The sequence below is a fragment of the Cervus elaphus genome, chromosome 32 (genome assembly GCF_910594005.1).
Source record: "Cervus elaphus chromosome 32, mCerEla1.1, whole genome shotgun sequence".
Lineage (NCBI taxonomy): Eukaryota > Metazoa > Chordata > Mammalia > Artiodactyla > Cervidae > Cervus > Cervus elaphus.
In genome coordinates, this window is record NC_057846.1 from 40,576,487 (window position 1) to 40,603,818 (window position 27,332).

A 27,332-nucleotide genomic window follows, 5' to 3' on the forward strand; every position below is an offset into this window, starting at 1 on the left:
TTAATTTTTTTAAATAGAAGTTTTTAAAAAAATTATATATTATTTATTTGGCTGCATCAGGCCTTAGCTGAGGCACACAGCGTCTTCATTGTGTGAAATCTTTTGTTGTGCCGCATGGACTCTTTAGTTGTGGTTTGTGGGCTCCAAAGTGCATGGGCTTGGCACTTGCAGCGCGAGCATAGGTGCTCCATGGCATGTGGGATCTTAGTTCCCCGACCAGGGATCGAACCCACATCCCCTGCATTGCAAGGTGGATTCTGAACCATTGGACCACCAGGGAAGTCCCATCAAAATACTTGATGTTCCCTCAAGACATCCTCTTTGACCCATGAATTATTACGTTGTTTAATTCCCAAGTGTTTGGAAGTTTTCCAGCTATCTTTCTGTTATTGATCACTTGTTTAATTCCATTATGGTCAGAGAACATACTTTGTATGATTTCAAGTCTATTATATTTATTACGGTTTGTTTTATGACTCTGGATATGACCTGTCATAGTGAAATGTATATGTACATTTGAGAAGAATGTGTATTCTGACCTTGTTGGGTGGAGTGTTCTGTAAATAGCAATAGGATCAGCTGGTAGAGGGAATAGTTCTTCAATATATTTGCTGATTTCCTATTGGCTTGTTTATCAGTTACCGAGAGAGGAGTGTTGAAATCTCTAACTGTAATTGTGGATTTGTCTAACTCAGTTCTATCAGCATTTGCTGTGTGTATTTTGAAGCTCTTTTGCTAAGTGCATGCATATTTAAAATTACTACATCTTCTTGGAGAACTGACTCTTTAATTATTGTGTATTGCTCCTCTTTATTCTTGGAAATTATCCTTGCTATGCAGCGTGTTTGTCTAATATTAATGCAGCCACTTCAACTTTCTTTTGATTAGTGTTTGCATGGTATTTTCCCCATTCTTTTATTTTTAACCTACTTATATTACAAAATCATAGATGGCAAATAGGTCTTGTTGTTTGATTTTAAATCAAATCTGACAGTCCCTGTCTTTTGGACCACTTTTCTTTCGTATGTATATTGATATGTTTAAAACTAGGTCTACATGTTTAGCATTTTGTATTCCATTTTAATCTACCGGTTGAGCTTTTAACTATATCTCTTAGTATAGTTTTAATTGAATTTTTTTCAGTAGTTGCTCCAGGGATTATTATATATATCAGTTCAGTTACATTCACTCAGTCATGTCCAATTCTGTGACCCCATGGACTGCAGCATGCCAGGCTTCCCTAAGCTTGCTCCCAGCGCTTGCTCAAACTCTTGTCCATTGAGTGGGTGATGCTATCCAACCATCTCATCCTCTGTTGTCCCCTTCTCCTCCTGCCTTCACTCTTACCCAGCATCAGGGTCTTTATCAGTGATTCGGCTCTTCGCATCAGATGGTCAAATATTGGAGCTTCTGCATCAGTCCTTCCAGTGAATATTCAGGATTGATTTCCTTTAGGATTGACTGGTTGGATCGCCTTGCAGTCCAAGGGACTTTCAAGAGTCTTCTCCAACACCACAGTTCAAAAGCGTCAATTCTTTGGTGCTCAGCTTTCTTTATGGTCCAACTCTCTCTCTCTCTCTCTCTCTCTCTATATATATATATATATATATATATATATATATATATACATATACATATATATATGTATATATATACTTACATACATACATACATACATACATACATACATAGGCTGTGTGGAATCTTAGTTGTTACACTCAGGATCTTTTCAATTTCAGCCTGTGACTTTTAGTTGTGGCATGTCGGATATTGGTTACCTGACTAGGCATTGAATCTGGGCTCCCTGCATTGGAAGCATGAAGTCTTAACCACTGGACCACCAGGGAAGTCCCCCAGGGATTATGATACGTATTTAGTATTTTACCTCTTCACGTAGCCAGTAGAAAGAAACCTTACCATCGTATAGGTCCATTTACCCTCCCCATTCATCTTGTAGTTTTCATGTGTATCACATCTATATACACCAGAAATTCACTGAACAGTGTTATAATTTCTGCTTTCAATTGTCAGACATTTTTTTTTCAGACATATTTTAAAGAACTTAAGAGAAGGATGGTCTATTCTATTTACCACTTTTTCTCTTTCTCATTCTGATGTTCTAAATTTCTTTAAGGTGTTATTTTCCTTCTATTTGAAGAAATTTTTTTAGCATTTATTTTAGAATGAGTCTGCTGCAGACAAATTCTCTTAGCTTCATTTGAGAATGTCTTTACTTCACTTTCATTCTTGAAGAATATTTTCACTGGATTTAGAATGCTTTTTAAAAAATGGAGGTAAAATTTGTGATATATAATCCACCATTGTAATCATTTTAAACTGCACAGGTCAGTGGCTTTTAGTACCTTCGTAATGTTGCTCAGCCATTGGCAGTATCTACCTCTAAAACACTTTCATTACCCGCCCCCCAAAACAACTCTACTCATGAATCAGTTACTCCCTAGTCTCCCTCCCCCATTCCCACTAACTTACTTCTGTCTCTGTGGATTTACCTATTCTGGATACATTATATAAATGGAAATCATATAATACACGATCTTTATATTTGGCTCCCTTCCCATGACATGTTTTCAAGGTTTATCCACATTGCAGCTTGTATTGATACTTCATTCTTTTCTGTGATTAAATAATGTTCCATTGTATGGATACATCACAGTTTGCTTTTCCATTCACCAGTTGACAGACATTTGGGTGGTTTTCAGTTCTTAGCTACTATGAATAAATACTGCTATGAACAATTGTGTACCAGTTTTTGTGTGAACACCTGTTTTCAATTCTCTTGGATATAGATCTAGGAGTAGAATTGCTAGGTCATATAGTAATTCTCTGTTTAACTTATTGAGAAGCTGCCAGACTGTTTCCCGCAGTGGCTGCACCATTATATATTCCCACCAGCAACGTATCAGGGTTCCAATTTTCCCACATCCTTACTCTTACATGTTATTTCCTGTTTATTTTATTTTTTTATAGCCAAAACCTAATGGGTGTGAAGTAGTATCTCAATATTTTTATTTGCATTTTCCTAATAATGAATGATGTTGGGCATCTTTTCATGTGCTTATTGGTCATTTGTATATTTTCTTTAGGCAATTATCTGTTCAAGTCTTTTGCCCGTTTTTGAATTGGTTTGTCTTTCTGTTGTTGAATTGTAAGAGTTCTTTATATATCATAGATACTAGATTTATGATATATAAATATTTTCTCCCATTATGTAGGTTGTCTTTCCATTTCTTTGATTTACAAAAGTTTAAACTTTTGATAAACTTCAATTTATCTATTTTTTATTTTGCTGCTTATGCCTTTTGTGCATGTCTAAGACATCCGTATCAAATTTAAGATCACAGAGATCTATATCTATGTTTTAGTCTAAAAGATTTGTTGTTTCAGCTCTTATAGTTGGGTCCTTGATATAGAATATATAATAAAGAATGTGTATATATATATATTCTTTCTCAGATTGTTTTCCATTATGGTTATTACGAGATATTGAATATAACTCTCTGTGCCATATATTTAATAGCAAATCATTGTTGTTTATCTATTTTATATATTGTTGTATGTATCTGTTAATTTCAAATTCATAATTTACCCCTACCCCCCCCTTTCACTTTGGTAACCATTAGTTTGTTCTCTGGGTCTGTGAGTTTATTTCTGTTTTGTAAATAAGTTCATTTGTATCATTTTTTTAGATTCCACATATAAATGATATTTGTTTTTTTCTGACTTACTTCACTTAGTATGATACTTTCTAGGTTCATCCATGTTGCTTCAAGTGGCATTATTTCATTGTTTTCTGTGGCTGAGTAATATTCCACTATATATCATTGTTTGCGTATATATATATATATATACACACATATATATATATACATATGTGTATCACATCTTTAGCCATTCATCTGTCAAGTACTATACTGTTTTGATTACTGCAGCTTTGTAGTAAATTTTGAAATTGGGAAGTATGAGTTCCCTAACTTTATTCCTCTTTTAAAAAATTGATTTGACTGTTAAAAGTCCCTTGCAATTCTGTATAAATTTGAGGATTGACTTGTCTATTTCTGACAAAAGCACAGTTGGAACTTTGATAAGGATTATATTGAATTGTGTATAGAATTCTTGGTTCAGTTTTTTTTTTCTTTCAGCATTTAAAAAATCTTGTTCCTCCTCCTTTTAGCCTCCACAGTATCTGATGAGAGACCTCCAGTCACTCAAATCAAAGAGTAATAAGCAGGAAATTTGTCCCCCACACCGCGCCCAGTCTGGAGACTTCTGCTCCTCTGTGTCTTTCAGGGCTTTGGCACCTACCAGCATCATGCTTCCACTTCAGTACTGCCTGGTGACTGGAATAACAGCAAAAAAAAGAGAAAAAAAACCCAACAAAAATAGGGAACCCTTTCTGATCCTGAGTCATGTCCACTTTTCCCTTCCACAGACGAGAAAAAGGTTTCTCTGGGAGCTGTTTCTGTGCTCGTCTTTATGTACTTCTGGGTTTTGAGCTTCCTTCCGGTCAGGTGATATTGAAGGGGAAAAACTGATAACCTCAACCCTGGTTGGGTAAAATTCTGAATTCTGGCATCCTTCCCCCATCAGCCCATTGTGTGTGTGCGTGCGTGTGTGTGTGCGCGCACACGCGCTCAGTTGTGTCCGACTCTTTGCAACCCCATGGACTGTAGGCCCACCAGGCTCCTCTGTCCATGGGATTCTCCAGGCCAGAATACTGGAGTAGGTAGCTGTTCCCTTCTCCAGGGGATCTTCCCGACCCAGAAATCGAACCGGGGTCTCTGGCATTGCAGGAGGATTCTTTACCAGCTGAGCTACCAGGAAAGCCCCATCAACTTATTACCACTTACTTTTCAGGGTCCTCGGAGAGCTGCCTGCTCCAAACAGTCTGTGTGGGATTTATAGTTGTTATTTAATGGGGGAGGCGGGTGGGGCATGCTTACTCCATCCACTGGAACTGGAACCTCTTTTAAACTGTCTTTAAGAGGTCCTTGTGAAATATGGATGAAACACTTACATTAAACTACTTTTAATTGAAATATAGTTGATTTCAATGTTGTACTAGTTTATTAAACTCTTTTTAAAAATATGTATGTATTTATTTGGCTGGGCCAGGTCCATGCAGGATCTTTTAGATGAGACTTGTGGGATCTTTAATTGCAGCATACGAAATCTTCAGTTGTGACATTCGAATGCTTAGTTACAACATGTGGAATCTAGCTCCCTGACCAGGGATCGAACCCGGTCCCCCTGCATTGGGAGTGTGGAATCTTACACTCTGGACCACCAGGGAAGTCCCTCAGCTCTTGTTGTGCATGCTTCACATATCTTTTCCTAGTTCTTGTCTTTAAATTTTTAGTTTTCTCTTCTTTACATTTTCTTACAGTAAATTTGTCAATAATTTCCTTTATGGATCAGGCTTTTGTATTCTATTTAAGTACTCCTTTTCAACACTGAGATCACAAAGGTATCCTATTTTCTTTTTCCTCATATTTTCTTCTGAAACCGTAAATTTTTTCTTTTTTAAATTTATGTCTTTTGAGCACCTGGAATTTATATGTTCTATATGGTGTGAAGTAGCCATCTAATTTTTTTTTCAGGTGAATAACTGATTCCCTAGTACCATTAACCAAATAATTCTTTCCCTACTGATGTTTAGGGATATCTCCTCTGTCATATATCAAATTTCCAAGGGTATGTTGGCTTCTGGGCTCTTTATTCTATTTGTTTTTATCTGTCTTTTCTATTTGTCTTTATCTGATCGTCTATTCCGACTCAGTTATTTTATTTTTTAATGTTTATTTATTTATTTGGTTGTACGAGGTCTTAGTTGCAGCACGCGGGATCTAGTTCCCCAACCTGGGATTGAACCCAGGCTCCCTGCATTGAGAGTGCGGAGTCTTAGCCACTGGACCACCAGGGAAGTCCCTCAACTCCTTTAATTGCTTCTTTTGGTGTTTACCTTTGTATCTCTAAATAATATGCTTATGTTCCTACCTCTTTATTTTTCAGCTCTGGGTACTACTGGATAGACTTCCCTCCATGGACAATAAGGCTTTAGCACTCTTTCCACTCCTTCTCACCACATGCAGGTGCTATTTTGTCCCTTCATCCTCCTGATACCATTGTCCAAGGGCCCATGAGGGCAGAGGCAGTGGGGGTGGTGCGACTATAGGGATAAACTTGGGAGATAAATAGGAGGTAGTGGATTGGATGGACATCAAGGATGATTTTTAGTTTCTAGAAAACTCGTGGAAGGCGATGTCATTTGCTAAGCTTAAGGCATGCAGAGGAAGGGGCAGGTTTGTGAAAATTCATTTTATTTTACAATTCTGTCCGTGGGTGGCTCTGGGTATCCTCTGCCGGGGTTCTGGTCTGACTCACCTGACCGATGCCTGTTTCTGAGTGCTGGCTGATGTGGGCTGAAACCTGGGGAATCGTGGATGGGCCGGGGGTGAGCTAGTAAACAGGTCTGCCCTTAGGCTGGGCTCTTTGGAGGGCGCATTCACCATCATCAACGTACAGGAAAGACTAGTCCTCAGGCTGACATTTCCTATCCACAGGGTGTGCGGTTGCCCAGATTCTGCCTGAAGCTTGGGCCCATTAGAGAACACTAGGGCGTGGGAGGCAGAGAGAGTCAAGTGTTTGAGAAATAAATAAAGACACACAGAGACAGACAGACAGACCTGGGAGAGCTGTCTCTCCTTTCAGGATTGGTCAGAATTCTGTCCTTTGCTCCCTGGCTAGCAATTTTGCTTTTAAAGGTCCTTTCTCACTCGGGATCCAGCCTCCTACCATAGATCTCCCTCACGGGAGAAATCCACAGAAGGAGAAGGTAATTAAACAATCCAGTGGCTGGATAGAAATAAGCCTTGGAGTTAGGAAGATAAACAGCCTTCTCTGTGGTCCCACAGAAGATGCTGGGCGAGGGTGGTGGCAGGAGCAGGGTCTGCGATGGTTCCTCCCCTGTCCCTTCTCTCTCCCACCTACTGGCAGTTTCTTCCTGAATCTCCACTCCTTCCCCCACCCCACCCCGCCCCAGCCCAGGCTGTTGTCTGACTTTGCAGCAGTCAGAGCAGGTTCCAGAAACATCACTGGAGTCCAGCGGAGTCAGTTCAGATCCTAGAAGTGATGGGGAACAGGCTAAAACACAGCTTGCCATGTCTGGGCCTCACCCTAAGCTCTGATGGAAGCAGATGTGTGCTGCTGTTGTGGTCTTGTTCACACTCTTACTTTTATCATTTATTTTAGGCAGAAACAGAATAATAGGATATTGTCATTCAGTCGCTCAGTCGTGTCTGCCTCTTTGCGACCCCATGGACTGCAGCACGTCAGGCTTCCCTGTCCTTTACCACCTCCTGGAGACTGCTCACACTCATGTCTGTTGAGTCAGTGATGCCCTGTAAAATCACAATCCAACTCTGCATTCCATACGTGAGAATCAGGGAGGTTGAATCACTCATTCAAAGTTAAGGCAGGGGGCGTTTCACTTTGCTCTCCCCTTCCCCACTCCACCCTTACCTCCCGAAGTAGTAAGCTTGGGGTACCACTGCCAGCCAAGATACTGACCACCTTTGTGGGCAGGCCTGAGAGTCCCTTGGTCCCATGGGGACAGGCAGTCAGGGATCAGAGTTTGGGGCTCACATCGAAGTCTGGGGTCCACGAGCTTCTCTGTAGCCACGAACACACAACAGACAGACCGCTTCCACTCGGTCAGGTCTCACCTCTGCAGGCCCCTGCACCTGGGACTGGAAGAATGAATAGGAACCTTGTTTGGTAGGAATTTCCTTCCTCTGCTGTTTGCTTTGGGGTTTTTTTTTTTCCTCCCTCTCCATTCCTGGCTGCTAACCCAATATTTGGCTTTCTGTGAGCACTAAATATAATTCTTCATTTAACCTCCAGAATCATGGTTTCCTACCTGCTTCCCACGACCGGATCCACAGCCTGGAATGAAAACAGCACCCCGAGGGCATCAGCAGCTCAGGGCTGAGAGTGGGGGCGGGTTCCGGGAGGGGGAGGAGCAGGGGGAGGGAGGCAGGGAGGCCGCGGAGGCGCAGGCAGCCTTCACCCACGCTGGGCGTCTTAGGCCCCTCGCTGGCTTCTGTGTTCGCTCCCTGAAGCCTGAGCCTGGATCCTGCCCTTCCTTACCCCCCAAAAAGGATGCCGGGTTCCCACCCACAAGCCACCTCCACACACCTCGGCATTCCAGGGCCAGAGAAAACAAACAAAATCCAGTACTCGGGACTCGCCCGCCCGCCACCCCCACGGATGCCTGTAGGATGCTGGGGGGGGGGGTTTCCTTGCGGGGCACCCCCCCCCCCTCAACTTCCCCCGCTCTCCTCTCTGTGACCAGTCGGGGCAGGTGAAAGCTCCATGGAACTGGGCAGTGGAAAATTCCCCCCAGATCCTCCTGGGGAGGAGCCGGAGCAGCTGCTGCTGAACACCAGGGCTGGTCCGGCACCTGGTCCCCGGGTCCCCCGCCGGCTCGGCCCCAGCTGCGGAGGAGAAGGGCGGGGGGCGCGGGCCGCAGGGCGCCGGGAGTCCGGCTCCCCGGGCGCTGGCCGGTGTTAATGCCGGTTACAAATCTCCTGAAATCACACGCGGTTTCGCAGACTTGGGGAGCCCGTGACAGGACATTTCGTCTCCCTCTGGTTGAGCTAGCAAACTGGAGACGGAGCTTCCCACCGCCTGATTTACAGCCTCGGCGTATTTTTGACGCACACATCACCCCGGAGGGCGAGGCTCAATTAGGGCCGAGATGCAGACGCGGTGAAGCCGCCGGAGCGCTTCCTGCTGGGGCGGGGAGCCGGCTGGGCTCACACCGGGGGACCCGGGGGCCAGACGGCAGGGGCAGCACTCTTCACCCCGCCACCCTGAAATGCGCCTGGCACCCCGGTGGGCCATCTCGGGGCCTGGGGTGGACGTGGGCAAGACTGGGGACCATGGATGAACCGGGCTGTTCTCACCATCCTCTGCCCCCATCCCCCGCCTCACCTGGACCCACCCTCATCTCCACCCGGGGGGTCCGTGCGCACCCTCGCCAGGCGGGGCCTGTGGGAGCCGCTGAGGGGACCCGAGAGGCCTAAGGGCCTCGCCCTGGGCTCCACGAGGAAAAGAGAACAGCAGGGCCTGCAGCAAAACGCAGAATGCAGCTAGTGCCCTGAAAGGTACAGAGGGGCGTCCTGGGGGCTCGGTCTGTCACTCAGGGGGCAGGGGAGGAGGTGGTGGCCATGTCTGAGCCTCCGCAGACGCCCCTCTGCTAGGGCTGAGATGGGTCTGTGGGGAACCCCCTCGCCCCCACTAAAACCTGCTCAGAGCAGCTCCTTTTCACTCGTGGGTGAGCTCTACCCAGGCGGCCGGGGCCGCCCTTTTTTCAGGAGCTGCTGGGTCTCTTCAAGGCGGCACCAGGCAGGCGTCACCCCTCTGCCCACTCCACTGTCCCATCAGACGGAGGGAGGGTGCTTTGGGTGTGGGTTCCACTCTCACCTATTGTGACGGGGTCACTTGGCTCTCCCTGTAAGACTTCTGCAGATTTGACTGATCTAACTGACCAGCTTTGGGGGTGGGCGGAGGATCCCCTTGGGTGCTTCCCACTCCCAGAAGAGGGTATGTGCTTAACCTTCCCTCTCGGTGGTCTGCCCGGTGATGCCTGGCTCTCCCCCTCCAGCCCCAGCTCCTCCAGACCACGGGCAAGTCTCCCCTTGCTCCCCATGATGCTCCCCTTGCTACCCACGTGATGTGGGTACCGCTTCATTCCACTCGGACATCCAAGGAGGATGATCGCGGTACCTGGACAGAGAGATGAAGGAGATCCCGTCTCCCTTGAGGAAGTCAGAGCTGGGAGCTGGGGTGGAGAGGTACCATTACTACCTGCAGTGAAGAGGTAGGTGATTCGAAGCTCAGATTCTCCACGGTTTGCCTACATTCTTACCATCGGCTGGTGGGACTCGCTCTCGAGTCTTACTCTTGCCACTGGGTTCTTGGGCAACTTTTCCCTCCATGAAAGACCCGCCTCGTTGGGTTTTGGTAAAGAGCAAACGTGTAACAGCTTATGTCTGGCACATAGCAGGCAGACTGTGAGGTTAGATTTCTTTGCTTGGGCAGATGAATACATCGTATGTTTACGTGAAGCTCCCTGAACATTGATGGAGACCATTTTCCTGCCTCCAGCCCTCTCCATTTGCCTTGGTTCTTTGTGAGGGTGAGGGGGGCTGGGGCTAGGCTGGGGAAAGGAGGAGGGTGCCGCCCACAGGGCGGGAGAGAATCTGGGCTTTATTAACCCAGGAACCACATCCTTGTCCCATCCCAGAGGGATGGATTTGGTGACAGATTCCTGCAGTTTATGGATTTGGTGACAGATTCTTCCGAGGAGATGGGTGAAGCAATGGTGCACTTGGTGCAGAAAAGATCCCAGATAGAGGAGGTGTTTTCAACGGCAATAACCCTGAGACGCAGTGTTTCACCAAGTCAACAAACAAGAGCTATCGGCCTGGCTTCCCTTTGATGGGCCTGCAAGTACTTGTAAGCCTTGGGAGCTGTTCTTGGCACCGAGGGACCATGTTTAAAAGCTTTTATTCTCTTCTTCATTTTAATCACCCCTCCCACCTCCTGGAGGGATTCCTAACTCACATTCTTGGGCAACAAAGGCAGTTAACGGAATCCCAGCGGGTGAAGTCCCAAACCAGACAGTCTTCACCACAGCTCCATTGATACCCGCTCCTTGGCCAGCCTTCATCTTCAGAGATATCTGATGACCAGATTAGAAGGCATCTCTGAGGAGTTTAGGGGACTTTGTGGGGAGAAGGGCCCTCCTCACCTGCTTGTCTAACAGGACAGCTAAGGGCTGGACGAGGGCAGGGAAGGACTTGCAAAATGTTTGCTTGGTGAATATTGGATTTTTAAATATCTTCCACTGGAAGCTGGAGGTGAGGGGTGGGTGGGGGGAGTGGTGGAGGATCTGGAGAAGGGTGTGTGCCCTGGGCTTGCCAACAATGAAGGGCAGGCCACGTAATGTGGGGCCTCATTTGATGCTGTTGAGAGTTGCTTGTGAAAAAGCCTTGGCATGAAGCAGTCCTGGTGACCAGCTACGGAGTGGCAAGGATGTGATGAAGTGAGGGGATGGGTGGCGGGGGTCGAGGGTGAGATTTGGAAACTGGAGGAGAAGACAACACTGGCCTAGAGATACCCAGAGGAAAATCACCCTTCCTTTCAAAGACTTAGAATCCTTCTATCCGCTTACTCCTTGGAAGGAAAGTTATACCAACCTAGGCAGCATGTTAAAAAGCAGAGATATTACTTTGCCAAGAAAGGTCCGTCTCATCAAGGTTATGGTTTTTCTAGTGGTCATGTATGGATGTGAGAGTTGGACTATAAAAAAAGCTGAGTGCCAAAGAATTGATGCTTTTAAACAGTGGTGTTGGAGAAGACTCTTGAGAGACCCTTGGATGGCAAGGAGATTCACCCAGTCTATCCTAAAGGAGATCAGTCCTGGGTGTTCACTGGAAGGACTGATGTTGAAGCTGAAACTCCAATACTTTGGCCACCTGATGTGAAGAGCTGACTCATTTGAGAAGACCCTGATGCTGGGAGGGATTGGGGGCAGGAGGAGAAGGGGACGACAGAGGATGAGATGGCTGGATGGCATCACCGACTCAATGGACATGGGTTTGGGTAAACTCCGGGAGTTGGTGATGGACAGGGAGGCCTGGCATGCTGCGATTCATGGGGTCGCAAAGAGTCGGACACGACCGAGTGACTGAACTGAACTGATCCTGCCTTAGGCATCTGGAGAAGATACCCCAAGGCCAGATGTTCTGGTGTTACCAGAGATTGCTCAGGGGTTGCTGTGGGAACGAGCGAGCTTGGCCGAGGACATAGCTGGCCCTCCACCTCCCAGGCTTTCGCTGGGTGACGTCTTGGCCTGTGGCGGCGGCCCAGGCCGGTGTCCTTTCACTGACACCACAGTCAGGCAGGGCAACATGGCGGCCCCTGGGGTGGCCGAGCGTAGGTCAGAAACAGAAACTGTAATTAAATCTTTTTTTACCCACCTCACCCCCAGCAGGAAGTTATTCTCAGTGCTCAGTGAGGGGGAAGAAGGGGGCGGAGTAGGAGCCAAAAGGCCACTTTTGACCTTGTGGCCTTCCTGGTGATTGGGTGGCGAGGTTTTTAGGTTGAAGAAGAGATTTCCTTGAGCATCATCTGAAAATAGTCACGGACCTCGCATCTGACTCCTTCTCAGATCCCGCTGCTGCTCTGGGGGCAGACAAGAAGGCCAGCGCATCAAGCCCAGGCATCCTCCAGCCAGCTGCAGCTCCCGGTCCTCCTTCCTCCGTCGTCGTCGGGGTCGGATGTGAACCACATCCTGAAGACACAAGCCCGGGTTGCCTCACTTGTGAGGGCGGAGGCAGGTGTGGCTGCGGTGAGCCAAGGCCTGGTGTTTTCCAGATTGGTGGCCTTGGTTTTGGCGAAGCAGGGGTCTTGGAAACATGCTCCATCCACAGCTCCTCCGCCTCCTTCTCGCCTGGAGTGAGACGAGGGTGAGAAGTCCAGGCCTGCAGATTCTGAGCGAGGAAGCAGAGACAGAGGATTAGCTGTTTTGCCAGGACTCTCCTTCCTGTCTTTCCTTCCCAGGGCTGTTGGGAAGAGCCGTCCATCCCTGCTCTGTCATCCCCCTGTGTGTTCTCCGCTCCGTCAGCGCCTCCCCCCCCAGCCCTTTCCTCTTCCCCCCCAAACTGGAGCCCGGCCCAAGGAAGTGTGGCCAAGAGTGCAACTTGGTCCGGTCTCCTGCAGAAAGATTTCCAGCATCTCCCATTCGACCAAAGCCAAAGTCTGCAAAAAAAAAAAAAAAAAAAAAGGACGTGGGGTCCAAGTTCTTGGAACAAGGGCTGCAAGCACTTCACCTTCCAGAAGAAAAATTACCAGCCACTGAGGGAGCTGCCTCCAAAATGGAGACCGAAGATCCTGTTCTTCTGCTCTAGCTGCTCCTTGGGGCAAAATCCTCTTCCACTTGTACTTTTGTAAAAAAATCTGATGGGGGAGCATCTCTTCCCTTTGGTCCCTTCCTCTTGGAGCTCGCCCTCCCGCCCCCACCTGTGGGGCCAGCTGGAGCCTGGAGCGTTTCCCACATGTGTATATGCGATTTCCTTTCCGCAGTGACTAGTTAGTCATCCTGACCGTGGCAGCACGCGTGACCTCACTGGCATCGCAGCGGTGGATGGACCAGCTGGGGAGGGAAGGAGAGTTCTGGCAGGCCCTTCATCCTTGATGGGGGCCGGCGGGGGCTGTCCAGTCCTATCCTCACATCCAGGGTACCATTCCTCCTCACCCTTCACTTCCAAACACTTCCCAGTCCTGCTGTCTGGTCCCCTTTAACATCACTCATTCTATCCTTTTCTCCATCCTCGGTCACCACCACCTGGCTGATCATCCCCCAGGTACCTAAGAGAGCCTCCCCTGTTCTTGGAGCCTGCTCCTTGTTCCTTCACTGTATGCCCTCCCTCAGGCCAGAGTGAGTTTCCTAAAGGTTCACTGTGGCCATGCCATCCCCTGTATACCCACACTCCCAACACACATGCACCGTACTCACATATAGTGTCCAATGCCTAGGCTTGACTCCCTTTGGGGACCACAGTTTCTAGGAAAACTTCTAGATGGACTCCTACCCTCACAGCTATTTCCATTCCAGCTCATACAAAAAGATGACTCTTAATCTGTTTTTTTTTTTTTTCCCCCTTCTCCTTCTATTTTCTTGCTATATCACACACATGCGGGATCTTAGTTCCCTGAGCAGGGATCGAATCCATACATCCTGCAGTGGAAATGTGGTGTCTTAAACCACTGGACTGCCAGGGAAGTCCCAATCTCTCTGTTTTTGATGCTGTTGATTACTTCCTCCTTGAAAGGATCTCATCTGTGATGCTCACCCGTAACATAAGTTCTTTCTATTTTTTAGTAATTTTTAAAGGAAAATTTAAAGAATCTACTCCTCTGTGTGCTTTGTGGAAAACCAAATCTGTCTCATCCTGGGGAAAGTGATTTTTGGGTATAAGCTAATCAGAACCACAGAAATTGGTTCAGGGGTGGGGATATCACCAAATTCAAGCCAATGAGCTTGGGGAAAACTTTTAGTGTTTTCCAGGTATGAAAGTTCCTTGATTCTCTGGGAGATATCTGAGTGTTTGGGTCTCTTTCCTCTGAACTTTGAGGGGATGATAAGAAACCCGAGTTTTGGCAATTGGCATTAGAAGAAAGCTCATCTTACCTAAGGCAAAACCAAGAGACACAAAGAAACTGAATCCTTGATGTTGCTATTGAGCAGCTGGATCAAGCTGAACCTGAAGCCAATGTTGGCCCTGAATTTCCAATTACATGCACCTTTAAATAATTTTTATTACTTAGATCAGTTTGAATTGACTTTTCTGGTTACGTGTGGAAAATGCACTTCCTCTCCTTCTCCCTTGATTTTTCTTCTATTTCTGATCATTCTGTTCAACTTTTCCCAGGTTCCTCCTCCTTTTCCTTTGGACTATATGATGGTGTTCCTCAGGGTTTAACTTTGTTGTCGTTTACAAACTGGATGATCTCAGGTAGTTGTGTGGCTTCAGTTTGCCATGTCTTCCAAATCCATTACACCATCTACCAGCTTTCCAGCATCTCTTATTTGTCCCACAAACGCCTCAGTGTCAACAAGTCTGAAGCTGAACCCTTTATCATTCCCAGCATCCTGCCCCTTGTCCGTATTCCCTGCCTTCGTTAGTTGCTCAGCTGTCCTCCTGGCCGATCAAGCCAGAAGTCAGGTGTTGTTTTCCTTCTGGCCCACAGCCTGCATCCATTAGTCACCACATCCTGTCCACTCACCCTCCTTAAATCCATTCACTTTGCCCCTTTGCCCTGCCTCACCTCTGCTGCTTGAGTTCAGTTGTCAGGCATCGCTCACTAAACAAAGGCAGACTCCCCCAGGACAGTGTCCTCCCAGCTCTGGCCAATCACTTTCTAAGTTGTAAACCTGGGGGGACTTCCTGGGGGTCTGATGGTTAAGACTTGGCCTTCCACTGCAGGGGTTGCGGGTTTGATCCCGGGTCAGGGAACTAAGATCCCATGTGCCTCAGGGCCAAAAAAGTCCAAAACCTAAAACAGAAGCAATATTATATGTAACAAGTTCAATAAAGACTTTAAAAGTGGTCCACATAAAAAAAAATTTTTTTTTTCCATTTATTTTTATTTGCTGGAGGCTAATTACTTTACAATATTGTAGTGGTTTTTGCCATACATTGACATGAATCAGCCATGGATTTACATGTGTTCCCCATCCCAATCCCCCCTCCCACCTCCCTCCCCATCCCATCCCTCTGGGTCTTCCCAGTGCACCAGCCCTGAGCACTTGTCTCATGCATCCAACCTGGGCTGGTGATCTGTTTCACCCTTGATAGTATACATGTTTTGATGCTGTTCTCTCAGAACACCCCACCCTCGCCTTCTCCCCCAGAGTCCCAAAGTCTGTTCTGTACATCTGTGTCTCTTTTTCTGTTTTGCATATTGGGTTATCGTTACCATCTTTTTAAATTCCATATATATGCGTTAGTATACTGTATTGGTCTTTATCTTTCTGGCTTACTTCACTCTGTATAATGGGCTCCAGTTTCATCCATCTCATTAGAACTGATTCAAATGAATTCTTTTTAATGGCTGAGTAATATTCCAAAAAAATCTTAAAAAAATTAAAAAAGAGCATAAACTTGATTGTGCCAGGGCTCTGCCTAGAGTGGAGGGCCTTTGTTCTCCTGCCTGAGCTCCAGCTCCTAGATCCGTCCCTGTGGTGGGTCTGCCACGCCTCTGCCCTGTGTCTGGTCCCCCTATCTTAACTGCTGCTTGGATGTCCCCTCTTAGCTGCTGACTCTTGCCTCCCTCCGACCCTGCTTCCAGCTTTATCCCACTGTGTCAGCCTGGCCACCTGACGCTAAGCTTCTTGAGGGCAAAGGCCAGGGAACTAACTCCCCGCGGTGCCTCCCACACGATGGTCATCTCCACCCAGCCCTGCTCCTCGTCTGCTCCCCCGGTGGGGAGCTGCCTGAGGATGAGAGGGGGTTTGCTGTCCTCCACCCTGGCCAGCGCTCGGCCTGTAGTACGTGCTCAGCAGACATCCAGCGGAGCCAATGAATGAACATCGTGGGTGAGATGGGGCCCCGGGGACCACGACCCGCACAGCCATCCCTGTGTGTGAGTAGAGCCCTGAGCTGAGCTTCTCCAGTGAAGGGGAGCCCTGAGAAGTAGCTAAAGGGCTCCCTGGGGTTGAATTGGCCCCCAGGCTTCGGGTCACCCCAGGAGACTGTTCCAGGTTGTGGGGGGGAGAGGGTGATGGACCCTGGAGGCTGCCCTCTGATTGGTCGAAGCAGCGGGTGTGAAGAGCAACTGAGATGCTCCCGGTGGACATCTCTGTTTCTGCTGCTGAGAGAGATGTGTGTCCTGGGGATGCACTCAGGATCTGCACCGTGACCAAGGAGGGCGTCAGGGAGGAGACCGTTCCTCTGTGGAAGGACTGACCTCTGCCCCCTTGTCGTCCATCAGTTCAAAACTGGCTAAGTTTGTACCTTGGAATTGTTGGACTAACTTGTTTTATTTAAAAATAACTCCCCAAACACTTGTTTTGTTAAAAAAAAAAAAGTGATCCTCACTTCCCAGGCCTGTGGGGGAGCTGGTGGTGGGGTGCAGGGGTCAGGGACGACCACTTTGATCTCTAGAATTTATAGGAGAATGCCTTTTGCTGCTTTGGGGGGCAGTTACAGGGAACCTTCCAGGCTATCAGAGCTCAGACAGGGGAGCAGAGGCCAGTGCTTAAGGCAGAAAGTCTCTGGCTGCCTTTATTTTTGGCTACTCCAGCACCCACTGCCCTGTTCTGCTCTGGCTGTGCCCCCTTGGGAAGCCCCCCCTGACCACCAGCACTTGATCCTGGCTTCTCTGGTAGGGGAGGATCCACTTCACTTTTAGGCAGGTCTAGCTGCCGGCTGAGTACTTGATGAATCACATGGTTGATGAAACCACTTGATGAATCCACATGGATTGAAATCCACATGGATTGAAAGCGGGAATGTGGGTAGGGCTCGTGGGGGGTGGCGCGGTAGGGGGCTGACGCTGATCAGCTGATCCGGGGGCAGTTGCAGTTGCCAGAGGGCACCGGTTCCGAATTACTTACGAGTTCTGAATTATGATGAAAACTGCGGATAATAACAACCACATGATAGGAACTCACTGGGATGCCTAATCCGCTTTCCAGCAGGCCCCCTTAATGAGGTCACAGTCTGCGGAGAGAGATGGGGTCTCCAGGGAGGGTTTGGGAGCAGGCCCTTCAGGTCCTCTCCCGCCGCCCCTGCTGCGATGAGACCAAGCGGGAGGCCCATTTCCGAGCACCTCGGCTGGGGGCTCAGCAGGGCTGGCGGGGTGCTGGGCGGGGGGCCGGGAGGCAGGGCTCCGGAAGCAGCCGTGCTCCCACACACTGTGTAGCTTTGGATCTTCCCTTTGGTGAAGGGAGGCCCTGCTTTTAGGTTGCTCAGGAAGGGAGGGAGATTCAGGGTCCTGGACGTCAGGGAGCTGGGACACGAAGGAGCTTAGGACAAGCAGAATTCAGCAAACCGCAGCTCAGGAGCCACTTGGAGCCGCGTCCATCTGCTCTACAGCCTCCAGTGACCGCACCAGGCCTCTCCCCACCGTGGCCACGGGTGTGTTCCTTCCGGGGCAGTTGTGTTTGTCACCGCTGCCTCTGTCCCTCCTCCTCCCCGCCTTCTGCTTTTGCCAGACTCCGAGCACCACACTTTATCTCCCTGGAAGAAAGCTCACAGAGTTATTTCCAGGAGTATTTGAATTTTAGTAGGGCTTCTCAAGGCCAGAGGATTCTTAAGAAATGCAGCAATATTGGTGGAATCTGACAGGTTGTTTCGGAGCTTAGAAGACAGGAGGGTTTCCTAGGAGCTCTTCTGAATAGTCAGGCCTAGGTAACCAACCCATCCATCCATTCCTCCCTCCTTCCCTCGTTTCCTTCTTTCCTACCAGGGCTCTGAGCTTGATACTGGAATGCACAGGAGTCTAAGGCCTGGATCCTGCTTTAAAGAAGCCCCCACTCTTACTCACAGAGCCCAGCTCCCTGCTTTAATAAAGGGCTGACTTTCCCAGAGGATGGGGCAGGGCTTCTGCTGGGGATGAGGTTGGGCATGAATTTTCTGCTCCCTAACGAGGCTCTGGATCAGAGGGAGCCCTAAATGGGCTCTCTGTGGCATGGGCTCAGCTCCAGTGAACCAGGGGCTCCCAGTTCCAGTTTGCTGTGGCTGAAGGCACCTGGCCAACCACAGCAGATTGCTCAGAGTTAGCCTTGCCGTGGCTCTGGGACTGTAGAAGGACTTGGGGCTGGAGGCTGAGCCCCGGGCAGGGGGATGGACAGAAGAGTGTAAATTTAGGAGGAGCCACCATCATGCTACCTGTGCACACCCAGGGGGATGCTTTTTTTAAAAACTGAAGTATATTTGCCTTACAATATTGTGTTAGTTTCAGGTGTACAACAAAGTGATTCAGTTAGAGATATGTATATATTTTTCAGATTATTTTCCTCCATGGGTTATTATTAGGTATTTATTATAGTTTCCTATATAGTAAATCCTTGTTGCTTATCTATTTTATGTATAGTAGTTTGTACCTGTCAACTGCGTACTTCTAATAGATCCCTCCCTGCCTTCCCCTTTGATAACTATCAGTTTGCTTCCTATGTCTGTGTTTCTGTTTCATATATTTGTATATTTATATGATTTTTTAAGATTCCATGCAGAAGTGATGCTGTGTGACATGTGTCTTTCTCTGTCTGACTTACTTCACTTACTGTGATTGTCTCTAGGTCCATCCAATTTCCTGCAAGTGGCAGTATTTCATTCTTTTTTTTATGGCTGAGTAATATTCTATTGTATATGTTGATATTTACCACATCTTTATCCAGTCATCTCTTGATGGCCACTTGGGTTGCTTCATACCTTAGCTACGGTAAATAGTGCTGCAGTGAACATCTTTTCAAATTGGAGTTTTTGTCTTTTCCAGATATGTGTCCAGGAGTGGGGCTGCTGGATCACAGGGTAGTTCTATTTTTTGTTTCTTAAGGAACCTCTATGCTGTTTTCCATAGTGGCTGCACCCGTTTGCCTTCAAGGAGGGAGGGTGCTTTCCGACATCTTCCTGGGGCCACGGTGAGACCCGGAAGCTCTCAATGCTCTGCCGGCTTCAGAGACTTGGGAAAGGCTGATGCGGGAGGGGCAAGACACAGGGTGGCCCAGCCTCAGGTTCCCTGAGCTTCTGGGGCCTGATAGGAACCCATGAAGCTCCCCCAGCTCTCAGGGACAGCCCCTCAGCCCTCTCCCGCCCCCTTCCCCCTTCAAGAACCTGTTTCATCCTTCATCCTTTTCTGAAGAATCTTGCTCCCTTCTGATCAATAGAAGCAGCTTTTATGATTTGCAGGGCCCAGCCCACAATGAAAACAAAGGATCGCTCTCATTAAAAATTGTTAGGAATCTTAAGATGGCCCCAGTTCAGTCATTCAGTTGTGTCTGATTCTTTGCGACCCCATGGACTGCAGCACACCAGGCCTCCCTGTCCATCACCAGCTCCCGGAGCTTGCTCAAACTCTTGTCCGTCGAGTTGGTGATGCCATCCAACCATCTCATCTTCTGTCATCCTCTTCTCTTGCCTTCAATCTTTCTCAGCATCAGGGTCTTTTCCAATGAGTCAGTTTTTCACATCAGGTGGCCAAAGTAATGGAGTTTCAGCTTCAGCATTAGTCCTTTCAATGAATATTCAGGACTGAAGACCATAAAACCAGACGTGGGGGTTCTTCCAAGTGCCATGACGCCAAAGGGAGACTGTGAGGCCAACTCAGGCAACAATCCTAAATGAGACCTTTCAGGTCCTGGTGGCAGGTAGCCCAGGAGTTAGTTCTGCCTGATTCTCTCAAATTGTACCACGGGGATCAGGTACCACCTACCCCAGACCCTCGTATGACATAGTCTCCTTGGCTTTGCCCTCACCTGTGTTCCCTTTTGAGTTTTCTTGTCAGGGGCCCAGGGAAGGAGGGGCCGTCTGTGTATGTGTAGGGGTGTGTGTGTGTGTGTGTGTGTGTGTGTGAGGGCAGAGGAGCCATCAGAAGGAGAAAGCGGGTGGACACCAGGGTTTGGTTTTCTAGTAATCTCAGCCCAACCCTGGTCCTCAGGAGAGGGGACACCGTGCAGGGTGCAGTTCCTGTTGTTCTGTCTTTTGGGTGTCGTTCAGGTGACTTGGGGCTCAAAGTACAGTCTCTTTCCTGCTTCCCGCACGTGGAGGGAGACCCTCGTCATCCACCCGGCTGCTGGGTAGGGAAGATAAACAGTGTGGAGTGCCCGGGAGCTCGTGCTGGGAGAAGGAACGGAGGTTTAATGGATTTGTTATCAGGCACCTGCTGCTCTACACATCGCCCTCTGCAGAAGACAGGGCACGGAGAAAAATTGTCTGGCCAGAGCTGCCTCCCCAGTGAGAGGAGAAACACCTCAGAACAGGAAGGGGTGAATTCACAGAACAGTGGGTCCCGGGAACAGGCAGAGACTCAGAGACCCTGATTCAGGGGGTGTAGAGGAGAAAAGCAACCATCCCTTTGCACTGCCATCGTCCATCTGACTCATCGGTGAACCCAAAAATGTCTGCTGTGGGCCTCCTGGGCGGCCGCCATCCCCAGAGATACAGGGAGGTCCCCGTCACACCTGCCTCCGATGGGTCTGCAGTCTAGTGGCAGACACAGCCCTGGCTGGACATCTGGCAGAGTCTGGTGCTTGAAAGGTGCTGAAGAAACTGTGTGGAGGACAAGAAGCCCCTCGGAGTTTAGACAGTAAGAATTCAGAATGATGAAAGAACTTCCATGCGGTTGAAGGTGGGGGACTGTCAGAAGAGATGGAATATGAGGTGCCTCTTGAGGGGTTTAGATTGTTGGGAGCCAGAGAGCGTGGAGGGTGTCAGGCAATGCAGGGGGAGACTGAGAGCAGGAGTGTTGGAATTAGGATGACGTGATCTGCTTGACCCCGAGCAGCTGTGTGACTCTGGATAAGTCACTCAACCTTTCTGAGCTTCATTTTTCCTTACATGTTTATGGGGAGAAATAGTACCTGCCTTATAGAATTACCTAAAGTATCCCCTCAAAGCACGTGGCCGGGTGCCTGGCATATAATAGATGGAAAAGGTGACAGCTTTTTATTATCAATGACAAAGACACAATGTAGGAAAATACAGCATGTTTGAGGGAAGGGCAGCAACTTCTATTTCACTCGAGAGAAGGAGGGTTTATTTAAGGGATGTAGGCTTTAAAATTTACTAGGAAGCCAGGCAGGCCTTGTAGCTAGATGCCTGGTTCTGAAAATATTTTTTTTTGGGGGGGAGAAGATCACAAAAAAAACCAAGTGATCCTTTGGGACCTTGAAGAGTTATTCTTTTTGCTGTAACTAGTTCTGTGAACTCCTCCTTAGTTGATACTGACATCGCGTGCACTCTGTGATCCTACACTTTCTTCCAATTACTTTCAGACATAACGAATTTTGTCTAAATTTGGAAATCACCATGAAACCTTTGGACTATGTGAGCAGAGAGGTTACCAGAAATTGAGAGAGGAAATCCTTGGAATCTTAGAACTGGGAAAAATGGCCATAACTCAAGGATTTGGCTGTCTTCCACCTGTGGAAATTCACCAGAAGTGAAAAGATGAGATGTCCCCGTCTCTGCCTCCAGGTGGGGAGTGATGGACAGGCAAATGGAGCCCCTTGCTAGTCCCCTGGCTCTGGATGCTGAGGTCGAAAAGACACTTTTTAATGCAGGATCATCCCAATTAGCCTCCTTTCTAGGAGGAGATCGAGGAATAGACATCCAGTTGTAAAATACGTGACTCCTTTGGCTGATCATTCCCATTTCTAGGAATGTATTGGGTTGGCCAAAAAATTCGTGCAGGTTTTTCTATAAGATGTTACGGAAAACACCTGAATGATCTTTTTGGCCAACCTAATATCTCAGTGAATGTGCATTGTAGCTTGTTTAGCATAGAAAAAAACATGACAACAGCTTAAAATATCCATTAACATGGAGTTGAGGGGTTATCTATTCAACAATATTAAGCAGGTATTAAAAATGATGGTGTATATCAAAATGTTTGGTTGTTGAAAGCCATCTATGACAGGCTGTCAAAAAAAAAAAGCTGGTTTCAGAACAGTGTACTTGGATGATCAAGTTTGTGCAAATTACTTTTGTGTTTATACATTCATTAAAGCTCAGGAAGGCTATAAAGCAACTTATTAGAGTGGCAGCCTTTGGGGAAGGGGTTATGAGTAGATGTTTGATGTTTATTATGCTATTTCTGTATTGTGTGAATTTTTAAGAATGGATCACTTTGATCATAAAAAGATCTCAGATTTGAAAAAAAAAAAATCATTGTGCCTTTTTTGTGGTCTTGAAAGGAAAATAAAATCAGCAAGTGCCCTTAAGTAGCTGATTTGATAGTAAATAAGGTGAAATAGAGTAACCATAGAAGAGACGACATCTCAGTGATTGGCATAATTGGAGTCAATATCAATTGTAAGAAAACAATTATGTTCATTGTAAATTATTTTGTATTCATAATAGCTTTATTGAGGTATAATTCATGTACTAGAAAGTCGCCCCCTTGAAGTGTATAATTCAACGATTTTTAGTATCCTCAGTTATGCAGTTGTCACCATGTCAATTTTAGAACATTTTTCATCACCCTCAGATAAACCCCACACACGATAGCTGTCAATCATTTCCCCATCTCCTCCTAGCCGCTGGCAACTGCTACTCTGCTTTTTCTCTCTCCGAATATTTCATATAAATGGAATCCTACCATCTGTAGTCTTTTGTGTCTGGCTCCTTTGGCTTAGCATAATTTTCAAGGTTCATTCATGTTGTAGAATGTATCAGTGCTTCATTCCTTTTTCCCCCCAAATAACATTCCATTATGTGGAGATACCACACTTCATGTATCCGTTCATCATTTGATGTCCATTTGGATTGTTTCCACTTTTGACTGTTTTGAATAGTGCTGCTATGAACAGTCATATGCAGAATTTTGTGTAGACATATGTTTTCATGTAAATTACTTCTAAAGACTGGTTTTTTAAAAAAGTTAAACCTCCACTTGGGCTTCCCAGGTGGTACTAGTGGTAAAGAATCCACCCGCCAATGCAAGAGATGCAGGTTTGATCCCTGGGTCAGGAAGATCCCCTGGAGAAGGAAATGGCAGCTCAATCCAGTATTCTTGCCTGGAAAATCCTATGCACAGAGAACCTGTGGGCTACAGTCTGTGGGGTTGCAAAGGGTTGCATATGACTATGCATGCATGCACACTTGTGATTAAAGCTAAACACTTAAAATCCACACAAATGTCATAAGGATGATATATGTGGCTCCCCCTTCTGCTGCAGTCTCCTGGGGTCCCCCGAGACTTCAGAATTGAATGGCACCTGGGACTCAGAAGCTGCTCAGTGGCCTGTCTGCCAGTGACACATTTCAAGAGGTCAGGATCTCACAGTGAACCACAGACGCTCTGAGAAATGTGGTCACTCCCACCCTCCGTCAGTCCTTGTCTTGGCTGTACATCAGCCAGGAAGTACAACTGCCCTCCGTATCTGTAGGTTTCCCATCCATGGTTCAACCAACTGCAGATTGAAAATATGCAAGAAGAAAAAAATTCCAGAGAGCTCCAAAAAGCAAAATTTGAATTTTCAATAGTATTTACAACTATTTACATAGCATTTATATTTTATTAGGTTTTCTAAGTAATCTAGAGACTATTTAAAGTATGAGGGAAGATGTGTATAGACTATACACAAATACTATGCCATTTTACATAAGGGACCTGGGCATCCTTGGATTTTGGTATCCTCAGGGATCCTGGAACCAAGCCTCCTACCCATCCCCTGCCTCCTACCACCAAGAGACCAGGGGTGACTGTTTTTAATCAGGCACTTAGTAAATGCCCCACTAGCTGAGGAGAGAGATCTGAAGGGGATAAATGATCCTTGCTCTCAAGGAGCCTGTATCTGTCCTCTCTGGGGCATCACAACACTGGCAATAATAGAGTCACAGATAACCTGGCAGGCTGTGGACCAATCTGCCTATTCAGGAATAAAGGGGAGTGGGGAGAGATTGCTGGGAGAGGAGCAAGGGTCTGTCTCCTGGAGAGGATGGCGATTGGGAGGTGTGGACTCCTTCCTTGAGTAGCTGTGGTTTCTGAAGCAAGCGCCTGGTGCTCCTGACAATTCGACATCAGACGTACAGAGGGAGGCAGCATCGGCGGTGGCTAGAAGCAAGGGTGGCAGAAGCAGACCAGCCTGGGCTTGGATCTCGGCTCTGCCGTGTCCCATCTGTGTGGCTCTGGGCAGGTTGCTTCACCTCCTGGGTCTCCGTTTCACCTCCTAGGCTTCTCTAGTCTCAGCACACAGACTTTCTTGTCCTGCGGCATGTGGGATCTTAGTTCCCCAGCCAGGGATCAAACCCGCATCCCGTTCATTGGAAGACAGATTCTAAACCCCTGGACCACCAGGGAAGTCCCAAGTTATATCATCTTTAAGCTCCAATTCCTTCACCTGTTAAGGAAAAAAAAAAAAGGATGAAGAGTGTGAGGTCATGGAAGTAAAGTTCTATGCATAGTTAGTCCTTTAACTTTTCCTGTTGGGTATCACTTACCCATTGTATAGAAAAGCAAACGGAAGTGTAGGGAGAAAAACGAGAGTTTCAGTTCTTGCCTCTGATCAGCCTCCCTTGCAACCCCCTCAGCACACCCACACGACTCCCTAGCTTCAACGCACCCTCCCATCCTGCCCTCCATCCTCCATGTGGTTACACGCGTGCTTGTTTCACTCACCTTTCTTTCATGTTTCACGCCAAAGACCAGACTGAACGCTCATGTCCTTGAATAGGGCATAGTTAGGAGACTGGAGAGATAAGAAGACTGGACATACAGAGATGACTCGGGGGTGATAATTTCTAAAAAGCAGATGAACAGTAGCATCTCTAGGACTGGAGGTTCAGGAGAAAAGGGCTAAAGGCAGAGCTTTCTGAGTGGGGTAGGAGTCTGGAGAACCAGAGTCAGCCGTTGCCTTGGCTGGAGGCGGGTGCAGAAGTGAGAAGGGAAATGCGTGCCGTGTAGGTCCGTGTGTTACAAACCAGTGGACAGTTTAAGGCATTGAAGTAAATGAACATCATGTCCTCTCTTGGGGGACCCCAGACTCCAGGGTTCTGTGAGGATGTAGGGGTTAGGAATTTGTTAATTTCTTTTTTTAAAAAAATACAAGTGCCCAGCTACATCTCATTTGATTTTATTTGTTTTATTTCTTGGCCGAGCCTCGAGGATCTTAGTTCCTCCACCAGGGTTTGAACCCCAGCTACGTCAGTGAAAACACCAAGACCTATCCACTGGACTACCAGGGAATTTCCTGTGGGTTTCATTTTTTCAAATGTGCAAGGAGTTAATTTCCAAACCTGATTCTTTTACTTCTGCATCTTCTATCCCATATCCCTTTGTCTGATGCAGGCAAGTGAGGGCATCTCTTGGAAAAGGATACACATATGTTACCTGTTCAAGGATCCGTTTGCTACTGTCATTAAAGGAAGGTCATTCCGAACGTTTGCAAACACCCACTCCCGCGTGGGCCGGTGCTGACAGCTCCCGCCGGAGCAGCTGTGAGAAAAGGAGGGCTTGCAGCCCAGAATGAGGCCCCTCCAAACCCAGCGGCTGAGATAGTGCAGGTGAGGGGGCGGAGCGGGGAACCAGGAAGCCGCAGGGGGTGTTGGTGTGTGTGCCCACGGGTCGGGGGGGGGGAATGGGGTTGACTTCAAACCTTCCAGTCGTGGGATGGGCAGCCTGGGTTCCTCTTCATACAGAGATGATGGTGACATCCACGAAGCGGCTGACCCCGGGCTGATGGAGAGTGGACACTCAGTAAGCACCCACTCTCTTCTCCTCTCCTTTGGATGATCCTCTGGGCTCATATCTTCGTGTGGCAAGACTCTCGCCTTCGGATACGCTTGGAAGTCGGTGGGTAGTTGATCAAACCGCAGAGCTGCCAGAGTCCTCCCTCCTCTGCCAAGTCCTGCTTCTGATGCGGCCCACCTGGCCGCCTTCTGTCTGGGCAGGTGAGATGGAGGCAGCAGATGGGTGAGTTATTTTTAGCCTTCCAAAGAGGATGACGTCGGTGACTTCGAAGGCCACATACCCGTGGCGGTGCTGATCAGACATATGTTCATTGACCCAGTGTGCGGTGCAGAAGAAATCTCACTAGGAAAGGGCCAGGAAAGCTCTTGGACCGGGCAAAGCACTGGCATCCTATGGTTGACCTCAGCCGGGCCCCCAGGGTGAGGTCCAGCCTGCGGAAGCCGGCTCTCCAAGGGGCCTCCTTTCCCCACGGCTCTGCGGCTCTGTGCCCGCCATCTTTCCCCCCACTTCTCCTTTTCAGATCCTGGTGAATTGCTCCCAATCTCCCCACGTATTTTCCTGACACCCCAAGGCAGTGTTCGCCCCCTATGCGGGCAGCCCCTCTGTTAGTCGTCACACACTATTTTTCACACACACTAGTTCACACACCCTGACGATCACCTGCCTCCTAAACTGCAACTGAGACCTTGCCGGGCCAGGGACCTGCCAGATTCCTGCCTGCAGGGAGGGGGTCACCGCACAGAAATGGGCGCCTGCTGGGTGTTTGTCGAAATGAATGAATTATGTGAATTTGTCCATCAAATATGACGACTAAGACAAGGAAGAATCTTTCAAATTTGTGACAGCTCTCCATTCCCTTGGCTCCTCCAGAGGACTTTCTGATATTGCACTGATTGCTTTAAAAAGATGAGAATGAATTCAAATGACTTTGGTCTTGAGAATTTCACAGCCACCTGCAGAAGCCACTGCACATCTGGGGGATCCCCAAGAGAAGGATGAAAACCCTTGTGCCTCATCCTCAGGTTGGTGGACACTTGTCTCAGGACTTCCCTGGTGATCTAGTGTTTACAACGCTGGATGCATGGTGTGTGGGTTCAATCCCTGGTTGGGGAACCAAGATCCCACCTGCTTCCCAGCCAGAGAAGATGAACAAATAGTTTGCCTTAAAAAAATAAAAGAAGACCCTGTCTCAGGGTGACTAGCTGTCACCCACGTGATACACTAGCAAGGAACACAGGAGCTGGTCGGCTGGGGGCCTGGGGCGAGCCACTCTGGCAGAAGCCCCTGTCCTGGGTCACTGGTGGGTGGGGGGGCGACTGGCTCCCACT

General features: G+C 47.8%; 2 long non-coding RNA genes across 3 annotated transcripts; both read right to left on the bottom strand.

The window, feature by feature from the left end:
• Positions 1-7,124: 7,124 nt before the first annotated feature.
• LOC122688126 lies at positions 7,125-8,155 on the bottom strand. The gene is made up of 3 exons (XR_006339347.1): positions 7,937-8,155; positions 7,588-7,766; positions 7,125-7,418 (listed from the first exon to the last, which is right to left on the bottom strand). It is a non-coding gene; the product is annotated as an uncharacterized LOC122688126 (long non-coding RNA).
• A 15,655-nt stretch (positions 8,156-23,810) lies between these two features.
• On the bottom strand, positions 23,811-27,116 carry LOC122688005. Of its 2 annotated transcripts, none has more exons than XR_006339294.1 (3): positions 25,634-27,116; positions 24,934-25,082; positions 23,811-24,655 (listed from the first exon to the last, which is right to left on the bottom strand). It is a non-coding gene; the product is annotated as an uncharacterized LOC122688005 (long non-coding RNA). The 2 variants fall into 2 exon arrangements; XR_006339293.1 differs by having other exon boundaries at positions 24,934-25,088.
• Positions 27,117-27,332: the final 216 nt, after the last annotated feature.